This window comes from Falco rusticolus, chromosome 16, assembly GCF_015220075.1.
Source record: "Falco rusticolus isolate bFalRus1 chromosome 16, bFalRus1.pri, whole genome shotgun sequence".
Lineage (NCBI taxonomy): Eukaryota > Metazoa > Chordata > Aves > Falconiformes > Falconidae > Falco > Falco rusticolus.
Window position 1 is genome coordinate 6,238,814 of NC_051202.1, and position 19,536 is coordinate 6,258,349.

At 45.1% G+C, this 19,536-nt stretch overlaps 1 long non-coding RNA gene across 2 annotated transcripts in view; it reads left to right on the plus strand.

Annotated features, from left to right (window-relative positions):
• Positions 1–2,740: 2,740 nt before the first annotated feature.
• LOC119158235 overlaps positions 2,741–19,536 on the plus strand; it is a 52,788-nt gene continuing 35,992 nt past the window's right edge. For both annotated transcript variants that reach the window (XR_005107810.1, XR_005107809.1), the window contains exons 1-2: positions 2,741–2,842; positions 15,408–15,519. This is a non-coding gene — a long non-coding RNA (uncharacterized LOC119158235). The remainder of the gene's footprint in view (positions 2,843–15,407; positions 15,520–19,536) is intronic.

The window sequence follows — 19,536 nt, forward strand, 5'->3', positions numbered from 1 at the left end:
AGAGTTCAGATCCGCCTGGAAAGGGCCTGTGAATACAGGTTAATATCAACCTGAGGTGTAGGACAGAGGGAAAGAAGAAAACCCGAACAGGACAAGTTAGGCTTATTAACATTCTCGCCTCTTACAGCATTTACAGGAGATAGCCTGCAGTCTGCTAAGGCAAACGCTTTTAGTCCGGAGAATAAAGCATCGCTTTGCTTTAGCATGCTGCTGTTGCCAGCTCCTGATATTTCTGACGAGGTTCGCAGGAGACTTGGCTTCTCTTCATACCTCCCGCAGCCTGCAGATTGTTTGTCCTACCGATTTGACCTAGGTTGAAGCTCAGGCACGTAAAAAGTAAATTTCTCCCAAGGCTAGAATCAAAAATGGGTTTGGAACACAGAAGCCCCGGGATCTGAGGCAGACAGCTTTCCCTTATGAAAAGACAGAGCACTTGAACCTCCTGTTATCATCCCTTGAAGATCTGTGGATGGTTTCTATGTTTAGCAACAGAGGAAATGAGGCATCTAGCTGTGGATTAAGTCTAGAAAATTGTGGCTTGCATCCAGCCACACAGGGAGCCAAGGAGTACAGCTGAAAGAGCCTTGGCTAGAAGCCAGAAGAATTGGCTTAGGTTCCCCAGAGAAGGCGTTTAAGGTGTTTCTTTCATTCTTTCTGGACTTCTAGATTTAGATGCTAGCAGATAGGCTAACGGCGCCTCCAGTTCCTCCATACCACATTATACTTCCATGCCATGTTTTTTTATTTTTGTGCTTTTTAGGGTTTTTTTCCAACTGTTTCTGGTTCTTCTCGGTGAGGAGGGGACTGCTGAGGTCAGGGGTGGGTTGTTCAGCTCAGTGTTTCCGGAGAGGAGCCAGCATCCTGGAAATCTGAAGGAAGGAAAGTGCTCCTAAATTTAAGGCACACCGACACTTGATGTTGTACGTATCTATGTTGTAACGTGTTTTTACCTTTTTCTTCTGCTCCTGTTAAAAGGCGAGTTAAGTCAAGCAGAGAGAAATAACAAGAACTGTGAGCTTTGGGCACAGTTCCAAGCTTAAATCCACAAAGCATTTATTACAAGAAAATAAATAAGTACCTTTAAGTACCTGCACCCTCATCTTCCAGGGTGAGTTCACCATCATCCTACAGTTCCTGCAGGTTTCCTTGGGGACTGGGAACTAAAGATAGTGCCCAATGTGAATATGCTCCCCAAACGCTGGATGAGCATCAAGAGGATGCAAGAAGCAGGACCGCTGGCATCACCCTGATACTCTGCGTATCTTTGCAGTGGATAGGATGGAGCCAAGGCCTCGAGCTGACTCTCCATGGACAGTCTTTCAGCAATTAGCGTGTTGCATAAGTCCAACATTTGCATGTCCTCATACATGGCCCTGGTGTCAGGCTGACAAGCCAGAGCATCTGGTGTTAGGTGCTAATTAGAGAGCATCAGACACCGTGCATGCTCCTAGACAGGTAAGTTCTTTTGACCATGGAGCTTCTTTTTCTTCTCCATGCTGTTTTTGTTCATCTGTAAGAAGTTAATACACTTTGCAAAGCACCTAAGAAGTCCTGGTGAAACATGCCCTGTTAGAGTCAGGTTTAATTAATTAATATGCAACTACCAGCTCATTCTTGCATTAGGAGTCACTTATTAAGTTTTGGCTGTGAATCTTCCTTGTCAGATAACTTATATTTCATCTACTTCTAGCAAAATTACTGAAGAGCTACTTCAGAAAAACACAGTCTGACTAAGCAAATATTTTCCCTAGGGTGATGGCAGCGTCCGCAACAAATTTGGGAAAAAAAAACCCAACACAAACCAAAAAAAACACAAGCAAGGCAAACTCCAGGGTCTCTACAAAAGCTGTTTGCTAATAAAACATTATCCCCTCAGGAAATTAATTTGTATGCTTAATTGGTTCAGAGAAATAATCTTCAGCATGATCCCTTAAGGACTTTGCCATAATCTTCTTTTATTATCCCATGCTTGCTGACAAGACCTGGAGCATTTCCTACTCACTTTTGGGATCAATATGTAGCATCACTCCTGTTTCTTTTGGATCAAACTGCCACGGAGTCAAAGGTGATATATTGGCCAGAGGCGTTGGCTTCAGCTCACTCAGTGGAAGCATGGCAAGGAGGAACGTTCAGCTGAGGGCATCTTGGCTGCATTTTGGCCTCTGACAGACTAAGGTAGCCTAGACAAGTCACTCCCTGTTTTCACATTTGCTAAAAAAATAAGTAATAATTCTGGATGCAACTCAGTTCTTTGTAGAGGGGCTAGCACAAAAGTGAAGACCCATCTAAGCTCTCACATAAATACATGTACCATCTGTCTGCCTCCAGGACAACTTCATCTACCGAGTGCCCTTCCGCAGGAAGCTGTGAGATGGGGGGGTTGCTGGAAACCATTGCACCAGTTCCGTGAAACAAGCTCCAGTTGTGCCCAGCATTGGTACTGGTTTAAACTTGGTTTACGGCGCTTCACCCAGCAAGGCTACGACCAAACCTCTCCAGGGAGAGCCATCCCTGCGGCAGCTGCATCACCACGGCAGGTACCCAATGCCACATGGGGGGCAGCGGCGAAATCCTTCAGATCTGCAGGCAAAGTGGTGTGTGCCAGCACTCCTTAACCTGCTTCAGGAAAAAAAAAAAAAAACAACAACAACAACAACAACAACAAAAAGCTGTGTGAGCTCGGGTCATCAATTTAATCAGTTTAAGCCACACCAGCTGATTCTGCCTGCAGCACTATAGGCAGAGTTACATAAACTGCCCCACCGACAGACTAACAGGCTGCTACCTCCAAAAAAAATGCAGAAGCAATGAAGTTTTTCCAACTGGCTCCAAGGTTTATAGAGTGAGTACCTGTCTGACAGTATCTGCTGTTGTTTTAAGGTTTGTCTGATAGCAATTTACGTTGTGTTTGTAGGAATAAGCTGAAATGACATTAAATGAGTTTAAGTCTCTGCAGGATTTTCATAGCTGTGCATCGTTGTTCCAGTTTGACTAGACAGCAAAGATACCAGGCAACTAAACCACATTTGCATGTAATCCAAATCTTGATTTTTTTTTTTTGTGAAGTGCTTTGAGATCTGCTGTAAGAGGCTGTAGGAACAGAAAGCATTTCTCAGATGTATAAACAATTTTTATTTTATTGGGAGTCATAACTGAATTTATTTATTTTGCAATATTGCGTTACTTAGCAGTTGATAATGAAAAAGTAAAAGCAGGTAATAGAAACATAAATCCTCCAAAGAGGGTTACAATTCAGAAAGTCAGTAGCAGGAGTGGACCTGCATTGTCAAACGCAATGTTCAATATGTCTCTTTCTCTGTATGATGATGTGGAAATTTAAAAATTACTCATGCTTTGATCTAACCAAACCAATAATCTAGGCACCAGATGCATAGCCCACTGGTTACCCCATATGCTGCCAAAAAGATTTCTCCAGTAATTAGCTAAAAATTGGGGTTTGGCATTTGTGTGCATAAAGGAGGCTTGGTTTAGCTTCCAATGTTTAATAAAGACCGGCTGTGGAGAATATTAGGTGTGGGTTCAAGGAAACTGATTTCAGAACATACTGCATTCTATAGCTTTGTAGTTACCGGGTAACACTTATTTTCTGGAATGAGCTCAACAAACTCATTTCCAGTTGTTTTTATTATTGCACTGGTACCTGGAGGCTTGAGGGACGGAGGCCTCGTTGTGCCAGGGAAACGGAGGCAGCGCTGTCACCAGCAGCCAAAGGCATTTCAGAACAGCAGCAGTGCCGTGCATCTACCTTTGCTGGGAGGTGATAAAAATTTGGAATTTCTACTGACAACCCCTGCCTCCCCCCCAAAAAACCCCAAAACTAAACAAAAAAACCCCCCAAAACCAAAAAGCAAACCAAACAACACCCCCCCCCAAAAAAAAACCAAAACAAACAATCCCAAAGGATCAAAATATTTTAAATTTTTTTAAAATCAAATTTTTATGCCAAACAAGAAGAAACTTAGAAACTTTCTTTGCAAGTATTTTGGACCCACTACATTTGTAATTGCACAGCTGCCGCCGGTGCAAGGCAGTAGGTGCTTGCAAACCCCACCCGCTGGCTTCAGAGGGTTTTGTTCGTAGTTTTCCATGCAATAAAGCTGAAGATAAAAGAAATCAATTTTCTGCAAATGAAGCTGCAAGGTTTATAATTTTAGGGATTAAGGTTTTCAACAATGAAAAGTCTGAGGCTGAGAGGAGTACTGTCCTTGGAAATACACAAGCAAGAAGGTAAGATTGTGTCAGGAAACCAGCTCTTCTCACCGTGTTACGGGGTTTATCTCAGTGTTTGTGTACTTGTACATGTGTGTGATGACACAGCTTCTAGCAGGAGCGTGCAGGAGTTTTCCTGCCATTAGCAATTGGGAGGAGAACAGAGGAAACGGAAAGAAGCCAATTTCACGAATTTCAAAAGCATTTGACCAGACAAAGCCTGGCAGTGGGTCTGTGGATTACCAAATATTCTCCTGTTTGATGATGGCACCTGAAATCAGTTGACTACAACTTGGGGGAAAAACATAGATGCTGATCCAACAGGATTTATACAGCTGCTTTCTTGCTGCCTTTTTTTTTTTTTTTTTTTTTAAGAAAGCAACTGTGTGTGTCTGATGTCCTGCTAGCCTTGCAGAATCGTTTCACTGTTCCTGTCTGCCCTTTTGAGGGAAAACAGAATCCCTGGGTGTTTCTGGACGTGCTCCATTCTCTCTAGGAACTGGCAGTTGGTCAACTGAGCCAGCACGGGTCTTCCAGGGCGCACGTTTCCAGCTGGGACCAGGAGCTGCCGAGCTGTTGTGCCCTTTTTTTCACTCGCCAGAGGAACGTCAGGCTGCTGATGGGACCATCTTTAGTAAAAGCTCCGAACCCACTTCAGCCTGCCCTTAGATTCACAGCGATGTGGATGCTTTGCTTTGCTGTATCTACTCCAGATGCTTCGGTTAAAGATCAGAGAATGTCTAAAAGTTGCTGTAGCTCCTACAGCTGGGCTCATTCTCTGGATAAACCCCATCCTGGTCCCATTACACACGCCGTTGAATTACCCAGCTGTGGTTTGCCCCGAGGAGCTCTCCCAGGGAGGCAGGCGTGCACAGGTTAAGTAGCAAGTCTCAGATAACGTGTGAGCAGTAATACCTTCTCGTTGCTCTGGGATTCTCAAAGCTTATAGTTCATGTTAGATGAGCCTCTCTAGCAAGGCTGGTTTGGTTGTTTTTTTTTTCCCCACCTTCTGCTTATACCATGACTTTTACTTCCCGTCGCAGATGAAATTGGGAAAAGCTGAAAATGCTAAGACACGTACCCAGGGTTTGCTGCAGACTTCACACAAATTCATTCTGAGCCACTGCATGTTATCACCAAACCAATTGATTCCTTGGTAATTTACGATCAGATTCAGGTGTTTTTACTTAGTCTCAATATTGTCTTACTCCCTTCTGATGAAACAAATACAATTCTATCACACCTGAATGGGAGAAGCAAGTCTTGTTTTTATTAAGTTATATCAAAGCAAGAAGCTATAGAGGATTTTACAGCTCAGGATTGGCTTCTAAGACACCTAGGTGTCTGGAAGACCGGGATTTCATTAACATTCTGTGTTTACTTCTCTGAAACTCCTTTTGAAAACCAAGGCTAAATACACTTAAATTAAGTTTGTATTGAAACATCATTTGTAAAGGACTAGAAATAGAAGTGATTGGAAGATATTTTAAGACTGTTTAAAAAATGTCCTAATAGGAAGTCTGACAGATCATAGAATGGATTGGAAAAACTCTGAGGGGTTGTTTTTTTTTCTTTCCCCTCATAGAAGGAGTGTGCTTTGATAGGAACCTGGTGTTCCATGAAGCAAGGGTGATCCTATTGAGTGCCCACAGGAGAGCAGGAAGGTTCACCTCTCTGATCCCCATTAGCAGTCCCCATGAAGCCTAGTAGATGGGTGCACTATAGGTGAGAGCACAAAGCATGTAGAGATGCCTTCTTATCAGTGCCAATGAGAACAGAATGTTCTGGAACGTCAAAATTCTGCTCGATGTGCATTAAGCTTGCCCTCCTGGGTAAGCGTGCGCCTGTGCATCTGGAGTGTGCATCTAAAAACCTGCTAGTGATGCACCTGCAGATGTCAAGAAAATGGTCAAACCATGTCTGCAGCATCCTTTTTAATTCTTTATTGACTACTCGCAAATGAGAGCCGACAGTTCAATTTGCGTAAGATAAACTGTTACATAAATGCTGACAGTCAGTGCTGGGAGTATTTGATAAAGGCAGCGGCCGGGGAGGCATGAGCGGGCTGCTCAGCCGGAGGTGCTCACACACGGTGCAGCACTGTCCTCTTCCAGGTGGCACCATGGAAGGCTATTGATGGCTCTAATTTTCTTCCAGTGGGTAACACCAGGAATATTGCCTCCTGTAAGGGATGTGCTTGAAGGTTCCTCAGCAGAACCATGTTTGTTCCTCTGTGCTGTACTCTGCAGCACTGCTGCTGTGGATTGCTCAGCATTCAGAAGGGAAACCTGCTCTGTTTGTTGTCTTGCCAAGCCTAATTAAAATTGAGGTTAGCAGGTCACCTGCAGGCAGCCTGCCCCCTCCTCCTTCCCGCAGCCAGCAAGCAGATCAGTGCCTGCCCTTGCAAGCTGGAGGACCAACCTAACCATTGCATAGACAAGCCATAAGCCACAAAGATGCCAAGAACAGACTTTAAATTTTTTTAAAAAATTTTTTCCCCTCCTTTTTCTTTGAGGGCTTCTTTGTTGATTGGTGTTTCTCCGAGTAACATTTTTTTGGTGGTTGTAACTTATTTATATTTTTTTTTACGTCTGCTCCCCAGTAGCTAACCCTTCCCCTGACAGGGAGCAAACCCATAGGAGAGATTGTCCATCTGCCTCAACTGATCCTGCCTCACCTTTATTGTCACACCCTCTGTTTTTGTTCTGAACTGTCGCTAATTATATTTTCATAAAACTTAATTGGTCCAATGAGTTAAGGGAAAGTCAGCAAATGCCCGTGGGAAAGCAAGTGCTAAATGTGTGGCTCTTTGGAGAGCTGCTGGTACAAAGCACAGTGAAGTCCCTGATGTAATTTACATCAAGATATTGCAGCTGCATTGTCCATACTACCCCAGGCCTGTGCTCATGTCTTCCCTGGAGTTTCTCTCTTCTTGCCCTGTATTTCTCCATCTCCCTGTGCTGCTTCTGCATGATTGTCTCCGCTCTCAGTGTGTACTGGATATTTCTCTGTTCTTCCCTTTTCTTTCTGTCTCTCTTTAATATAAAATAATAAAGATCTCGCTCCAGGGCTGTGTCTCGGGGCTTCTACCACACCCTTTGTGCCAGCAGCCAGTTTTCCCTGGGTTGTCTTTGTTTTTCGGGTTGTGGGTTTGGTGGGGTTTTTTTGTTTTTTTTTTTCCCCTGAAGCTGCACCAGGGGAGGTTTAGATTGGATATTAGGAAAAAATTCTTCATTGCCAGGGTTATCGAGCATTGGACCAGGCTGCCCAGGGAGGTGGTTGAGTCACCATCCTTCGGGGGATTTAAAAGACCTGTGGATGTGGCACCTGGGGACATGGGATAGTGGTGGGCTTGGCAGCGCTGGGTTAACTGTTGGGCTCGTCATCTTAAAGGTCTCTTCCAACCTAAATGATTCTATGATGTTCCACCTGAGGAGAAGGCTTTCTTCGAACAGTGGAAAGACAATCAGCCCTCTTCAGGTCTGGAGGTGGGGAGGGCTTGCAGAGGGTTGATTTTTGTATGTTTTGGGAGTTTATTATTTTTTTTTTAATCTCCATGGCAAGTAAAGTGACTGCTAGAGTAGAAATAACACAGCTTTCCAGACCTTTTGGCAACAGCAGCTATGCGGAGGGAAAAGCATCCTTCAAGTGTCTGAAGGAGTGGGATTATGATTGAGATGCACATACAGCAGGGTTTTATTTTTAAGCCATTTATACTGAACATTAAAAAAATTATTTTAAAACAGAGCTTTTAGTGGTGGGAAATGTGCTGTTAAAGGGAACCATGAAGGAGTGGTGGATGGGGAAAGAAAAAAAAAAAGCACAAGAGAGGAGAATACCACAAAATGTGTGTAACTTTCATTAGCATTAAAAGCTATATGTAAGGCAATGATTACTTTAAGCTATTTTGAGAAAAGTCTAACAACCTTTTGATTTCCAAGTGTCTCCATGGCAAATATTGTGTGGCTGGCAGAAAGCAGTAAGGATGCTTCCTCCTTCACCCCCCCGCCACTCCCTTGTAAAAAAAAATAAAAGGGAGATACAGAAAGTTCATTAGTGACGTCAGCAGGAATTGAGGACTGTCACCTCAGCTTAGCTATTAATTCATTTTTTTGGGGTGTCCCTGGAGACTTCCCTGTGACCAAGGATACCTCTGTGGAAACTGTGGCTAATCAGTCTGCTTCTGAGCACTTTGGTTATGAGGTTTAATCAGTCCATCGGAACATTTCTTACCGATGTTTGTTCTGTGAAACTTCTCATCTTTAACTCTTTTAAGGCTGCAGTTAATTTTCATTAACGATGATGGAAATGAAGCAGGGTTGGATAGAAAACTAGTCTCGTGTCCTGTGGATAACCTACAGCTCAGGCAGAGGTAGGAGCTTGGAAACTCCAAGAATTTAAGGCCAAAATAACAATGTCAGGGCTATCAGTTTCTCAGTATCCCAGAATTTTTTTGTCATTAAACCTATGCCTCAACAGTGTACTCTACTAAAACAAAAAAACCCTCAAACACCTCCCCCTGCCCCCCCCAAAAGCTGCATTGCAATGTCCCATTAACTTCTGCCAGTGAAAAGCTCCAGTTCATCAGGAAACTCCCCAAATAGTAAGTTTTTATTTGCAGATGGAATGAGCATTATTTTAACACTTCAGAGCTGCCATGGAAAGGGGAAAAGGGGAATTCTGGCTTCCATCCGCCTGTATTCGTATATATGTCTCAACAATTTCATGGCTGTTGCATTAAAGGCGCTATAAAAGTGTAAATCCTGACTGCACGTTTCTAATCCACATGTCGAAGAATAACGCCACATCAAATCAAGTGCTTAATTAAACTCTGACTGGGTTAATGCCCCAAAGGCAGCACCTACTTGTGCATATTTATGCTGCCACAAGGCGAGTTAAGTACAGACCTAAAGGGAAAGTATGGTATGTTCAAAGTGTCAGGAAGCACCAGGTAATCCGTGTTCACAAAAAGATAAGGATCAATGGAAAAGTTAAGGTGGATCATCCGCAGCCATTCTAGGCTGGGGTTGCCATGGTGACTTGAACCCAAAGCTCCTGGATGTATTTAATTTCTATTATAAAGACTCTGAGTCGAGCAGAGCAATTATGATTGATTTATGGCCCCTGGAACAGCAGAACTTCCCAAAGCCATGCTGCCTTTACAAGCGGGGTAACTGTGAGTGCCCCCATTCCACCCCCCACCCCGTGTATTTAATCTGCTATTTCTTAGCTTGAAATGGTCTCTGGTCCACTGGGGGGGGCGGTTGTTGCTGTTCCTACCACCGCGGAGTAATGCCAGGACTGGCTGGCCTCGAGCCCCCAGCAGCGGTTGCAGGGAGGATGCAGAGGGATGCGTCTGCTCCGCTACCCGGCACCCGAGAGGACCCAGCACCAGAGAGGACCCAGCACTGGGGCTGGTCAGGTGTAAGGGGGACACCTGTGTCACAAGGGAGAGGGAAAGAAGGAGAGGCAGGGAAGGAACTCACAGAAGTGGCAGCTGCATCTTAAACTTATGCAATTCCTGCGACAGCTGCAGGATGAATCTGCTGCCAAGGAGGGCTGTCGCTACCGAGAGCGCGCGTAGCAGCTAAGGCACTCTGGGCTTCAATACGTGCTCTGCTGGCCACGCTTTCTTTGCCCAGATGATTTTCCCTCACTGTCCAGTGTTGCCCAGGGCTGTCAGCTTGGGTTGTAGAGATGCTTCCAAGCAGCCAGGTCCGCGCAGCAGTGCAGCCTCTTGTGGAGGTGCTGGCCCCAGAGCAGCTGCACTGGTGCTGCTTCTCTCTGGAGTGAATTGGGGTGGGCGCTGGCACGGGTCGTGGTTGCAGAGCTGGCTCCCTTGCAGGCAGCTCACTCGTCTCTGTACTGCTCTGACTGTACAGGGGAGTGACACAGAAAGGGAAAAATGGCAAGCTGTGTGTGCTCCAGCTCCCTTCTGGCTTCAGAAAGGCTTGCAATTCCAATGCACCTCCCATACTGGCTGCTCAGACGAGCTTCACCTTCCATGACACGGGAATGCATCTCCTTTGGCTTTGCCTTCTTTTTGTGCTATAGGAGGGATTAGAAAAGAAAGACTTGCTGGTCCTGCAGGCTGTGAGGTGTTTATCATCTCTGCACAGCCCGCTGCCTTCGGCCACCTCTGCAGCACGGGCATCCCTCTGAGCTCATCGATACGCCCCAACCAAGGTGACACCTCCAGGAAGTCTCCCATGCTGGTTTCTTGGTCACAACCAGCATGGCTTTTCACTGCCCACTAATTTTCTTAATCAATAACTATAATCTATGTACAACTCAGTTGTATCCAGCTCTCGGAGCCCGTAGACTTCTGTACCAGCTTTAGCATCTTTATCCCAGTGGGACGTCTTGTCTTGTTGCTTGGCAGCACTTTCATCTCCCCTGCAGATAGCTAGCGTGTTGGTTTGCTTAGGAGGGAAACAGGTTTTGCATTGACGAGATGGTGCAGAGAAGATGAAGCCAGACTCTTTTTGGTGAAGGGACAAGAGAAAATGGATAAAAATTGAAACACAGGAAATTCTGACTGAGCAGTAAAAAACAACTTTTTTTTTTTTTTTTTTTAATGAGGGTTGTTGGTGACCTGCAGAGGTCATGGAGTTCCATCCCTGGAGGGGTTAAAAACCTGGCTGGACACAGCTCTGGGCAACCTGCTCTAGGTGCCCCTGCCTGGGCAGGGTTTGGACTAGATAATCTCCAAAGGCCCCTGCCAGCCTCACCCATTCTGTGATTCTGTGCCAAGGTAAGCCATCTATTCCAGAGGGAAGGAATGCAGAGGGTAGATACTCGCCAGACACAAATCACTGACCTCAGGGGACTGATGGTGCTGCTCGCTCCTTGGCAAGCTGAGCACAGCCACAGGGGCAGCAATGTGAGCCCATTCCATTGCAGGAAAAAAAGCTAAAAACTTGCACCATACTACAAAGCAATCAAAAATATTTATATTGCCTATTGTAATCCTTTTGTTCTTCTCTGTATTATACAGTATAATGAAGCAGACCTAGGATATAATATCCTTATTGTGTGTTAGGCTGTCAAAGAATGACAGTACTGTTAACCCCAGGATGTTTAGTGATTTTACAGTTTGGTATTTTAAAGAATGAAATCATCATCCCCCTGTTGCTTTAATTCTGCTGAAGGGCTGAGCTATATCAGCCACCAAGAGGCTTCCTAGTGATTCCAGCCCAGGCTGCAGGAACTTATTCCCCTTGTTCCTCCTGATGCTTGAAGCCCACCCTGCCTTCATCTTTCAGGAAAACATGGACAGCCTCTGCAGAGCCAACTAATCTGCAAGAAAAATGTTTGTTTTCCTATTAAGAATAAATTCTCTAGAATCCTTAACTGACAACTTCAAATGTTCTTTTAGTAGTGGTCCTTCACCATGGAAGCTGGTTGTTCAGGATGAAGCCATAGCAGGGTGTTTATACATGAATGTATTTCCCAGCTCTACCAACCCTCGCTGCCTATGGACAAGAGGAGGGAGTTTGCTTTGCTGAAGCACCACCACGTTTGCGTGATGTTAGCTTAGTACCATCGCAGCCTTGCTGTTGGGCTCACAATTTCTTTGGAATTTCCATTTAAGAAGGAGATAACGCTCCTGCTCTGACCTGAGAGCTCATGTCTGTCCTTGGGAGTCAACTATCTACTAGAAAATGTTCTCAGGAGGGTTTTTTCCAACTGTTTTGTTTATAAGGGCACAAAGGAAACAGGTTAACAATGCTGAAAAGCCATGATTCAAGTGCTGTGTCTTTAAACTAGCCCATCATTTTGGAAAGTAGCTGGCAGTCTAGACTAACAGATCTTGCATAAATTAAGGAGGCGTTTTAGTTCACTGGTTTCTATCCTCATGTCTTAGGCAAGGTTATAATCATTTGGGAGGTAACCCTGTCTGGTTGTACACGGTTAATATCTGTCATGCCTAGCTGTTTAAATCATATAACAAAAAATAAACCTCCAACTGGAAAAAAAAATACCTCCCCCCCAAAAAAAACCCCCCAACAAAACAAAACCAAACAAAATAAAAACCAAAACAAAACCAAACTCCCCCAAAACCCCAAAGTCTTTCCCACTCAGGCAGGACTGTTGGGACTTTGCTTGTGAGTTTGCAGCATGGCTTGAATAGGAGATGTGAGCACAGTCCCTGTTTGATATGTTAGAGGAGGAGCTCTCCTGGGAATGCAACCGAGGCTCTGTGGCCGTAGGTTAGAGCATTGCCTGCACGGCTGGAAGGACCTGTAGCTGCAGTAACAGTCAGATGAGGATGATTTACCTGCATGAAATCATGGTGACGTCCTTATTGCTGGGATAGGTTGGTTGGTGTCATGAATGAGGCACTACTACACCATCATCTCCTCCCCTCCAAGCCCTTGATAGCCTCATCACCCAGGTGAGACTACCCAGATGGAGGGGGTGTGGGCTGCTTCCACTATGGAGCACACCGCTGTGTTTAGGATATGACTTCTGGTTTTAAGCCTAATGCCAATTGAAGTGTTGCCTTCATAGGGTCGTCTTTTTTCCTTGGAGTGAATTGCTCATGGGTGACTTTTGACAGCCTACAGAGAGCTACTGATGGTGCCATGAACGGCAGGAGATCCTCGTGCTGTGGAGCAGGATTTCTTCCAGCCAGAGCCTGGTGGCAGCAAAGGCTGCTGCCATTCTCCCTCCAAAGCCACGAGGCAACCAGGGTATGGACAAAACACATCAGGAACGGTAAAATTCCAGGTACCTCAGGCTTCTGCTTTGCTGAGCTAACAGCGAGCGCTGCTAGTTTGAAGGGAGCATTGACTTGTGACTAAGTATGAGGTTTGAGCGGCCCATGCCTAGAGTCCAGGTTCCTGGAGTTCCTCGTGTGATTATACCACATTTCAACTCTTCTCCATAAAAAAGTGGAAAAAAAAAAAAAAAAAAAAAAAAAGACACACAGAAGGGAAGTTGTTTCTAGCTTCCAGGACTAGGAAGAGAATCCCAGATGATGTAGGACACATTTCATCTGCATTACAGCTGCTCTTTTTTCCTATTTAGAGGTCAAGAAAATACATTTTTGAATCCAGAAGCTGAGACAGTTGCCAAGGGAAACTCAATATTCTGGAGGGAAAATTGTTATTACATTTGCAAAACTTGAAGTTTCTGTAGCTACTAAATGTAAAACAAATGTGACATAAGGAGGAGGAAAGAGTGGGTGAGAAAACGAGGAGATGAAGTAGAAAGTCAAATCAGGGTTTAGCACGAAGTCCTGAAGTCAGCTCTATCCTTTCACAGCGCAGAATTTACAGTGCTGAGCTCCACAGAACACACTGGGGGAGCTCTGTGCTGGACTCCCAGGGCATAGGCTGCCTGTTGGTCTGGTTCTGTGTGGCGCAGATGTGCTGGGCCCCAGCAAGGAATAACGAGAAGCCGTGATAAAATAATATTGGGTGTCACAGGCTGAGACAAGGGGCTATTTCAGGTCAAAGTTCTCAAACTGTTCTGAGTTTCTAAATATACCACGTGCATTCAACACGCTGTTTAGCAGGCAGACGTGAGCTCATGCTGCTCGTGTTCCAGATTACGAGCCTGCCCCAATGCACAAATTAAGCAGCTACATTCAGAGGTGCTGAGCTCACACCAGTATTCCTCGGATGCGCTTCTTGTTCTGCAAGCCATCTCAGGAAATGCTGCCACTGCTATTTATAGAATTATCATTAGTTTTTTGATTTCCAAATGGAAGAAAATGGATTTTTTTTTTTTTTTTCAAGCAGCTGAGAGGATTAAGTCTTCCATGATGAGAAACAGGTTCCTGTGCAGCCATACATGCGGTCCACCCACATGCACAGTGTGCAGGCGCTGAGCAGCTCTGGACAGGTCTTGAAGAGACAAGAAGTGGGAAGTACGTATAAAGCTGCAACAGGACAGACTCTGATTTGCTCCTCTTACGGCACGTGCCAACAACAAGGGCAGGACGATGCCTTACGCAGTGGCCACCCACAAGCCGTAGCAGCTCCAAAGGGATAAGCCTGCCCCATGGCTTTTCTGCAGCAGCCCTTGCCTGGGGCACAGCGCGCTCCTGCATCGCTCCTTTTGCTTTTCCCAGTAAAGTCTGCGCTCTCATGGTAGGTTTAAGAGTCAGCAGCCCAGGTGAGACTGCACGGGATGAAAGCACGAGCAGGGAAGCGGTCCCCTCTGCCCCCCGGGACTCACGTCGCAGCGCCTGGCAGCTGGGGCAGCCTCTACCTAAGGGCAACACGCTGCATGCACTACAGTATTTTCCATTCTATCACAGGTCCCTCAATTGATTTTTTTTTTTTTTTCGCTGCCACAAATGTTCTGCTTTGGATTTGTCGTTCGCTGCAAATGGATTGGGTTTGAAAACCAGCAGGGAGGCTGGGTAGATGGTGCGGGACCGCTCTGACTCGCTCGCGGTCACACGTGCCCTTTGTGATCTGCCTGCTTTAGCCTGTCTTGGGCTGGTTACCATCACCTCCCTGGCAAGGGTGACTGTCCCCATGGTCTCAGCTCTCTGACAGAGGCTTGTTACTGAAGAGAACTGATAAAGTGTTTTGGGAAGGGCTGATGTGTAGTTAGTGCTGGCAGGTGATGGGGGGCTCGCTTCTGCTCTAGTCTGGGTGGTGCAACAGGGATCATAGGACCTGCTGCTGCGTCCTCAGATGGTCCTTGTTCTGACATGGGCTGAGTGAAAAGGCTGAGACTTATTTACGTTTTTATTTTTTTCCATTTTACTGTATACTCTAACAAAAGCTTCTGTCTTTGAAATGGACATGTTTTAGAAATACATGTTAATTCTGACACTTCACATACCCACAACAGAGGCAAAATGTCTCCGTGTCAAAATATCCTGTTGCAACGTTTTCAGAGTAGTTCTGGGAGTTCATTTCAGAAGGTTGTTTCAAAATGAAACTCATGTTTTCAACATCAAAATAATTTGAGATATTTGACAGTCTGAACTCTGTTACCATAGGTTTTTTGAAAACTCTTCCATTTCTTTTATGGAATGCATAAATATATGGAAGTTTTAATTTCTGCTATTTCCTAGGAAATGGAAAATCAGCTGCCCCCACCCCCTTCCTCCTGATCTGGAGGTAACCACATAAAAAACCATTTCTTGTTTAAAACTTGTTAGCTATCCTCTACTACTAAAGATGTTTTCTTCCTCATGTCTCACACCACAGACTCTACCATCTATGTGAACAAATTAATCTCTGGAGCTTCCAAGATGCAAAGAAATATTTGACAGCTGGGAACCAAAGAGATTAAGGAAGAGATTTTTCTTCTTAAAACTAGGTAAGTGTATGATGTTGTTTATAAGAATGCCAAGGTCAAAAGGATTGCATCTTCAGGGATCAAAATACCTCTGAAATCTACCTGTGACTTGCACAAAAATCTATAGCACGGCTAAAAGCTGGAACCAGATCTTTCTAAGTGCACAGTTTTAACCAGCCAAACATTAATCTCCCTTTGTTTATATGCATCAATAACCTCCAGGCTACAGATAAAAATAAGAAGATGCTTCTGTCTAATCAGAGGCACTAAGAGAAATCACACCAGTGTGATGGGGAACAGAAATGCCACAGCCACCGGCTTCCCTGGTTCGCTCTTACAACAGCAGCAGGCGGGTTGAGAGGTCCCTTTCATCCCTAGAAGGGGGCGGCTGTGAAGCTTATGGTGAGGATCAAGGGCCCGTGTTCACCTCTCGTTATAATTGATATTCAGGGAGAGGTGGGAGCTCTGCACACGCAGGGAGCGTGCTCCTTGCAGGGCAGGCACAGGGCTGCTGCTCCGCATCCACGCGTCTTGCACTTCTCTAAGCACAGCTCTGCATCCCCTCCCCACAACCTAACCACATACATACTGGTTTGCCTTCAAAACAAGGTACTAAAAACAATCCCCAGAGGTGAAATAGTGTCTGCTCATTGCAGCTGCATAAAATATTTCACCCCTACAATTGCACAGGTGAGTTAATTTTGAGCATGCCAGCCACCAACTGAAGAAGGAGACCAAAGAACAAAACACAGGACATCTGGTTTAGTTTTCACAGGTCTTCAGATACCCAGTTACTTGGCACAAATTGTCAAAGGCATTTTATGACACAGATAAATATTTGCAATATAAAATCACAGCTGGAATCCTTAACTTGCTTTGTCACCAAAGCTGAAACAATTCAATGTTTAGTAAAATCTACTCAAGTCCAGCCACCTTTTTGAGGTTAGCACCCTGGATTGTCTGGATGGTCCACGTCAGGTCATGCTAAACTGACAGCTCTGAAGCATGGAGATATGAATTTGTTGCAAGAACAGACACATTGGGACAAGCTGTGTCCATCCTGCCCCTGCCTCTGAGCATCAACCCGTTTGCACGAGGCCAACTATGTGTTGAGTGAGAGTTGCTGGCCAGAGCTAAGCCCTGACCACCTGGGTGCAGATGCACAAGGCAAAGTCTAGTGGGATGTGACACCTCTATGGAAGGGGCATTAAAAGGTTTCTGGAGAAGGAGACTGTAAAACAATTTTAAAAAATCCCATAAAGTTTCCCTGTTTTTGATACAACAGCAAGTTCAAAAAACAATTGACCGGTTGTAAATCCAAAGATATTAACGTATGGTTTTAAGTAAGAAATACAGGATAGATAATGCTGCCCCATAAACACTTCATTTGGGCACAGAGAGACTATTCATTTTCACGATTCTTCATACCACAAGACAGAAAAGTAATCGTTCAAGTCATGTATGATGAAATCTAATGTTGTGGTATAATTTCTTCCCATCGATTGGGTCCTAGCCGATCCGGGATGATTTATAGGAATAACTAGGAACAGGAACTTGCTGCAGTATTGCAAGGGCCAGTTAAGTTTATGTGCTGTACTGATGTTCCGAGTTAATAGATTTTAAATTATAGCCTGTGTAGTGCTCCTACCAATGCAAGCTTCCCTGGAGGGTTGGGATGGAAGAGGTGGGTGGTGGAGCAGCAGTTAGTAGAGCCGGCCGTTGTCTCACCAGTTGCTTTGGGATCACTTGGATCTGACCAGTTGCCTGCAGGAAAACAGAACCATTGAAACAGCTTCTGGTCATACAAACCAGGACCGTGACTCAAGGGTGTAAATCAGCACTGTGTAGTTAGAAATCGATAGTTACACTGATCTATGCTGGTGAGGGTCTGGATCGGGAATTTTAAGGCAGAGAGGTTAATGGTCCCTTCCTTTAATATAGAGAAGAAATACAGGATCAGTGCTCTGGTGCCCAGAGCCAGCTGAGCAATCCTCAGGGAAACCAAGCTGCTGTGAGCAGAGCCGAAAGACGGCACAGAAATTCAATTCCAGCCACTCTGGCCCCGTCACTCACCCCGTTATCACGCTCCGTGCCCCAGTGGAGACCGTCCTAGAGTCAAACAGGGTCTTGCTCCCACTTTCTACTTTTGGTTTGGTGATGTTCAGGCATGGAGGGCCGCGAGCATCTATAGAGAGGCAGAGGCTCCTGCAGGGAACCCGGAGAGAAGGGAATGACCCCTGGTTCCGTTCTTGAGCACCAACAGGCTGGAGTTAGTCTAAAACTGATGCAGCCAGAACAGTGCAGCCTGCAATGGTGCATTTGGATTTCCATGGGGGTGACACCCCAGGACCACCAGACATTACAACAAGGCAGAATTAGGGCTGATGTTCAATTCTGCTATAGCCCCGGCAACAAGATTGCTCTGTGATTCATTGTGCAGAAGTCTTCAACGTGGTGCAACCAAAATTAAATAGCAGCTCATATATTTTATACGTGTTTTTGTTGGGTTTTAGCCACACTGAATGCATTAATTCCTTCTATGCAGCAGAAGCAAGTAGCCGCTTGTTTGTTTGAGGATTAGGTGTGGAAATTCTGTTTTGCCAAATGCTTTGTTGAATTTTGAAAAGAAACAAGCAATTAAATCACAGCAAAAGGGAATTGTAGCAAATGAACATGTGTGCTCTGAATAGAAAGCAACAAGGCTTTGCTTCACGCACCAGAGCCAAGAACTACGTTATTTCAGAAGTTCCAGTGACTCTGCCTACGGTAGTTCTTGCATTCCTGTGTTAGAGGAGTTTTTTCTTCTTCGCTTAGGCATTGAGCCCAGTTTGCTCTAGATTCACAAGAAAGGGATTTTCTCTGGTTGTGTCTTTTGCCTTCACCAACAAGAGAGGGGAAATTCAGCTAACCACCTTCCTAAGGAAGGGCTGGCATCTGTACATGCCTCGATCCAGATCAGTCACAGGTTTGTATGGCTGTCAAATTATGAGATCAGCCTAGAGCTCAGACTAACCATATTCTCTTAAATCGGTCAGGACCAACCGACGTACTATAAGTCATTAAGAATATCAATGGAGAAATGGCAAAGGTGTCAATGTCACAAGCAGTGCTGTACACTGCAGTAAATGATGGCGTGAGATGCAGAGCATAGGCAAGACAGGCTCCTTGGAGCTAGCTGGCTTCTGCCCCTTGTGCGTTCACCCAGGTGTGAACACAAATTTTCTGTATCCCTGGGCTTCAGGATGGGCTCCAAGATACATCAGGTAACTTGGAAGCAGCAGCTGTGGTGTTCAGGCACTGCAAGGCAAAGCTGAAATCTAGCAAGTAGCCCTGTCCCCTTCAGGTCTTTTCTGACGGCATCCAGGGAGGGGCTGCGGCTGCTGGGCAACCCCCTTCCCCTCAACACAAGCCTTGACACTTTGCAAGGGGTCTCAGGTACACCCTTGAGCACAGAGGAAGAGAACAGCTGGGAGAGCACTGAGCTATCGCTGAGGAAGCTGTGGTTTGATCCATACATCTGCTGCAGACTCTTTTTAAGACCTATTCAGAATCTCTGTGCCTCTGTCTTTCCATCTGTAAAGTGAGGATCGTGCTCTTTCCTTTGGCTGTCCTAAGTGGTGAGGGGGCAGGAGCTGTCTAGCTTCACGCATACACGCAGCTCGCAGTAGGAAAGAGCTACATTTCTCTTTGTAGCACTAGGAAATATGAAAAATATGTTCCCACCTAGTACTGGTGCTTTTCCCAATCAAAAGACCATAAGTTCAACAGAGAAAAAGAAAAGGCCGGTGTTTTCTTATTCTTGCAGTTTTTCTGCCCCATTTTCTCTGCCTTTCTCCCCATTTTTTGGTATAGCTTTTATCTTGAAATCTTCTTTGATGCCAAAGTCAGAATTTCAATTACTTTTGCTTTGCTTTGATTTACTCTCTGTTTTGCTACCTGTGGCTATGGAAATCAGCAGCATACAACCATTTGGTTACCTGATCCAAAGGATTATTTTTTTAAAAACAAAATTTCTGCTAGCACCGAGTCAATGTGACA